Source organism: Physeter macrocephalus, chromosome 18 (assembly GCF_002837175.3).
Source record: "Physeter macrocephalus isolate SW-GA chromosome 18, ASM283717v5, whole genome shotgun sequence".
In the NCBI taxonomy this organism is placed as follows: domain Eukaryota; kingdom Metazoa; phylum Chordata; class Mammalia; order Artiodactyla; family Physeteridae; genus Physeter; species Physeter macrocephalus.
The window spans coordinates 77,116,757-77,122,334 of NC_041231.1; positions in this window are offsets into that span (position 1 = coordinate 77,116,757).

Here is a 5,578-nt window from a genome sequence, read left to right on the forward strand (position 1 = left end):
TGGGGGGCTGACCTGGCTGGAGTCTCATGACCCTGTGCTCCCCTCCGGGAGCTGCTGACTGTTCAGCAATAATAAACACCTCTCAGCTATTAATAACCTGCTATCTGGCAGCCACAGAAGTGATAACACTGGGTCCCTTCTGGCCTAGCCTGGTCTGACTGCCTGGGTTCAAATCCCGACGGGTAATTCTGGGTCCCTGATGTCCAAAACCTAAACCCTAAACACAGGCCCAACCCTGACAACTTCTAGACATGTTTGGGGGCAAAATTACCTTTTTCAGACTCAGTTGTTGTCTGTTAAACAGGTACCATGATACCTGAGACCCAGAGAAATGTGGACGGACTGAGGGCGGTGACTGGCATGTAGCGAGTTCTCCCAAAGGGTCAGCTATCGTTGCTGTTGTGACTGGGCATAGGGTGCAGGAGAAGAGGATTTGGGATCAGACAGAGCTGGGCTGTATTTTTTTTTGTGCGTGCGTGTGTGTGTGTGTGTGTGTGTGTGTGTGTGTGTGTGTGGTACACGGGCCTCTCACTGCTGTGGCCTGTCCCATTGCGGAGCACAGGCTCCAGACACACAGGCTCAGCGGCCGTGGCTCACGGGCCCAGCCGCTCCGCGGCATGTGGGATCTTCCCGGACCGGGGCACGAACCCGCGTCCCCTGCATGGGCAGGCGGCCTCTCAACCACTGCGCCACCAGGGAAGCCCTGGGCTGTACTTTTGACATCGATAGTGTTTTCTGGCTCTGTGACCCTGCGCAAGTTGCTTGACCTCTCTGGGCCTCATTGTCATGGTCTGTCGCATGGGCATGGTAAAATCTATCTCCCAGGTGTTACTGTGGATTAAATTAGGTAATGAATATAAAGTAATTTCTACTTAAGAGGGGCTCAATCAATAGAGTACTTGTTTAATGAATGAATGAGTGGATATTAGTCACGTCACTCTGTCAGTGTCCCCAAGGGCAGGGATGGATTCTCTCTTATCAGCCTGGGTGCTCCCTGAGGACGGGGGTGCCACTCTGGGCTTGCTTCCTTGAGGCTGACCTACAGTACCCAAAGAAGGGTCAGCAGTTTAGGTAGTTTATTCCCTTGGTTGGTGTGGAATGTGGAAACAGCCAGTGTAAAAACCCACAGGGAAATAGAAACAACTTTTCCTTTCCTCCCAGTAATAAGGTGCAGGCAGGGCCTGGGACCCAGCACTTAGCTCCCCTCCTGGGTCTGGGGAAAGGGATTTTTTTGGCCACAAAGGCTATGGAAGCTCAGGGAAAGCCCTCCCGGTGAGGCCAGTGGGACCACCCCAGCCATACCCTTGGCACTGCCTGCCCCCAGTGGCCACACTAACAGCCACAAGTGTGGGTGGAGTGTTGGGGGGTGCAGGGAGGAAGGAGGGCAGAAGAGACGTGAGGGTGGGGGAGAGAACTTGACTCAGGGCTGGTAAAACCCTCCCCCCACCCCAGGGCCCATGACTTCAGAGAAACAGCCTCCAGATGCCGGTGGTGTGCCAGGCCCGGCCGTTGGCGTTTGCCTAACAGGAAGTTTCCCTGAAGACTGTCTTATCTCGACTGGCCGGTGGGGCTGCAGAGAAGGGGCAAAGGGAGCTGCTGGCTCTCGCTTGGCCACCACCACATGCCCACCCCAGAGGCCGTCCTGGGCCTTCCCCATCCCAGCCACACTTCCGGGAGCGGGTGTGGGGGGAGGCAGCTTTTCAGGCCGGGAGTGTCTGTGGGTTTGGAGGACTGCCTGCTGGAGACTGACGGGATCCCCTGATTAGTACCGGGTACCTAGAGCCCTGAGTTTCTCTTGCCGTTAGTCCCAGATGGGCCTCATGGCCCCTGGTCAACCTGATCCATTGGGTCTGAGGAGGGACAGTCCTGGAGGCGGGTTGCCAGATACAGCAAATGAAAATACAGGTTAAATTTTCACTTTCATTGTTTATCTGAAATTCAAATGTAACTGGGTATCCTATACTAAATCTGGCAACGCTGCCTGGAGGGAGTGGCTGGCCTTTCCGTTCAGGTGATTCCTTCAGGTGCTTCGATGCTTCCCTTCTTCTTCCTCGCCCTTCTCGCTGCTTTGCCAGAGAGGTTCCCAGTGTAGACATGGAATTCGGGCCCTCATTCCGGATATGTCCTCAATTTCTGCCCGCAGCAGAGATAGGGTCTCCCCGCTCAGATGGGGGCTCCCGGAGGGAGGGGCTTTGTGTCTCCCTCCTCAGACTGGGAGCCTCCCTTTCACCTCTCCCTCATCGCTGGGACTTTTCTGGAGGCACTGAATTCTGACCCCGCCCCCCACCGCGCCCGCAAGCCCGACCTTTACATAGGCTCAATATGGCCTTGAGCGGCTGTGACCTGGGGGAGGTCTAGGGGAGCCTGCTGGTTAGCAAACATCTATCTCATCTTTTCTGATGGTCTGCCAGCAGGAATCCTGCCCACCCCCGGCCTTGTTTCTGCAGGCAGCTATCTCAAGAAGTCCCCCAGGCTCTGGAAACTTACAGAGGAAAATTTTCCCTGGGAGCCACCTGAACTCCAGCTTGGGCTCTGTCACTGACCAGCCCGGTGACCTTGGGAAGGCTTTGGTTCCCCTCTGGGCCTCAGTGTCCCCATCTGTGCAATGGCAATGGATCTAGCTTGGTGAGCTTGCAGAAGTGTTTTCCAGACTGCAAATTGTCGTCTATCAATGGGTCATGAGGTCAGTGGGATGGTTTGCAACCAGCAGGATGCTTTTTCTAAAATATGAAAGAGAACAGGGTAGAAAATATTCAGAGAAGCTTGCACGTAAGAAGGGTAAGTACTGTTTCTTGACACTCTTGGGGTATGTGTGTGTGCATAGGTGTTCAGGGAGTCCCATGAAGGATGTATTTTTTTTCACATGGGTTATGGTAAAACAAAAATGTCGGGAAGGCAATATCTTACAGGCTGTGACAGAAGGGTGGGATGGGCAACTGGAGACCCAGAAGAGGGTGTCTGCTACTTCTCCACCTCATGGATGCCAGCCCTGCCAGCTGCCTCCTCTCTGGGGCTCCTTTTCACTCTCTTAAGTAGAAGCCTCAGCTGGGCCTGGGCCCCCATCCCCAGAGGCCAGGCCTCTCCGGGCCAAGAGCCCTCAGGGTCTAGTCTGGTTCCTCAGCCACTCAGACAGGAGACAGCGCTGGGATCTGCAGCCTGGTGGGGCCCCGCCTGCCTGGCTCCTGTCTCTGCCCCACAGTAACACTGGGTTGGGAAACTGAAGCTCTGGCCAAGTGGAGAAACACTGCTCCCTCCCTAACTTTCCCAACTGCCCTCCACCCTGCGAGGCCTAATGCTCATTAACCCCTTCCTGGGGGTGGGAGAGGTGGCCGTTGACAGGAGTTGCAGGGTCTGGTTGCGCGGACACTACAGATAGAGGCTGAGGAGCTAGGGACCCCATGCTGTGTGACCTGGAAAATCCCTGGCTTTCTGAAACTCTGCCCTGTCTTTCCTCTGGGGAATGCAATCTAGGTGTGACCCACATTCCTGGGATGATTTGAGGTAAAACAGGTGGAAGATGCAAAAGGCCTGGTAGATCGCTATTCAGATTGCTACATCACTGCTCATCTCGATTCCTGTGGGAGCTGTCACCCTGGGATCCAGGTCACATATGGTAAAACAGGCAAAAAGGGGAACTGGCTCTGGTATTGGGTCAGGATCATGCAAGAAGGGGAAGATTTGGTTTGGAAAAAAAAAGTGGAACCAGAGCTTCCCTGGTGGCGCAGTGGTTGAGAGTCCGCCTGCCGATGCAGGGGACACGGGTTCGTGCCCCGGTCCGGGAAGATCCCACATGCCGCGGAGCGGCTGGGCCCGTGAGCCACAACTGCTGAGCCTGCGCGTCCGGAGCCTGTGCTCCGCAACAGGAGAGGCCACAACACTGAGAGGCCCGCGTACCGCAAAAAAAAAAAAAAAGTGGAACCAAAAGCTCTTGACCTGTGGGGCTCTCAACTGTGGGGGAGACACAGCCTTACCTTCTTCAGGGACCCCCAGTCTGAGGGGAGACACAGCCCTGCCCTCGGGGAGCCCCGGTCTGGGGGGGAGCCCTGTGGAAGGCTCCTTTCTAGGCCTGGGGATGGCGGCTGCAGAGGGGCCCTGGAGGCCCTCAGCCAGCTTGTTTGGGAAGAGTCTGCCAGGGCGCTACCATCCCTTCCCCTGCTTGCCTGTAGCCTTAGGTGTGGTGGGATCTGGAAGGTACCAGGAAGGAGTCCTCCCCCTTAGTCGTGGCCACCATCACCCTCCCAGCTCTCCCTTTGCTGGCTGACCACAGGTCTGAAATCACTTCATGAAAGTCGCCTCTTAGATTACAGACTGGAAGAGATCTTGGAGATCGGGGAGTTCCAGAATCAGAGGAGGCAACTGAGGCCTAGAAAGGGGAGGAATCCTTCCTGAGTTCACCTAGGGAGTAACAGCAGAGCCCAAGTCCCAGGCCCAGGCTCTGAGCCAGATGGAGACTCTGGGGGATGTGGGGCCACCCAGCATGGGTGCGTGTGTGTGTGTGTGTGTGTGTGTGTGTGTGTGTGTGTGTGTGTGAACTGGGGAGGGATCTGGTACGAGCCGCTCTGGGTCCTCTGTGAGCAGAGGTGTGTTCACACCGTGTCCTCTGCCTGTGGTCTGGCCCTTCCTGTATCTCCGAACAGGGTGGAGGGAGGGGGAGGGACAGGCCTGGACCAGGTATACCAGACAGGTCTTACCATCCCCATGCCAAGTCCACTTGGCCCAGCCCTCTTGAGACCAAGAGCAGAGGGCAGTGAGTACAGATGACTCAGGTGCTGGAGGCCACAGCCACGTGTGGCATGTGACAACCAAGAAGAGCCGGGCCTATTCTCAGACAGACAGATGACCCAGGAGGCTGACATTGCGAGTCCCCTCTCCTAGGCGACAGGAGGCTCTCATTCAGGCCTCGAACCCAAGCCCCTGTGCTGGGGATGACAAGAGGGCCCATTGGCTTTCTTTCCCTCCTGAGCCTTTAACCCACTGGCTGGCCATGTTCCTCCAGTGGGGTGGGAGCAGAGCTGGACGGAGCCATCCCTGTTCTCCCAGAACTGTGGGGTTAGTGTCACTCTCAATGGGAAAGAGTTTTCCCAGCCACTTGGAGCTGGTGTCCAGCAGTGCGCCTCCCTGCCCTGCCCTTAGAGCACAATGTCTGCCCATGACAGCCCTCCCTTCTTTGTCTGAGACAGGGAGTGCCAAAGACTGGCTTCTTGAGCCCAAGGCCTGGGCTGCAGGATGAGACAGTCTGGGGTGTGGACAGTGTCCTGGGTTTGACTCTTACTATGTGACCTAGAGCTGCACAATTTTTTCTCAGGGCCTCCGTCTCACCCTCTGTACCATGAGGGGTTGTGTTTGAAAGCTTGGTGGTTCCTCTTAGCTTCTGCCCTGTCAGGGCTTGAAGGCTGGACTGAGGCCAGGGCCCAAAAGATGCCCCCCACCCCATGCTTGAGGTGGGGGCCTGGGGAGGGGCTGGCTGAGGCTGGGAAGTCCTGGCCTGGCAGGCGCATGCCCCAGGGTCCCTGTGCACCCGAGACACCCTGATGATTACAGGGTGAGTGGCCAGCCCCAGACACTGTAATCTGCTGCT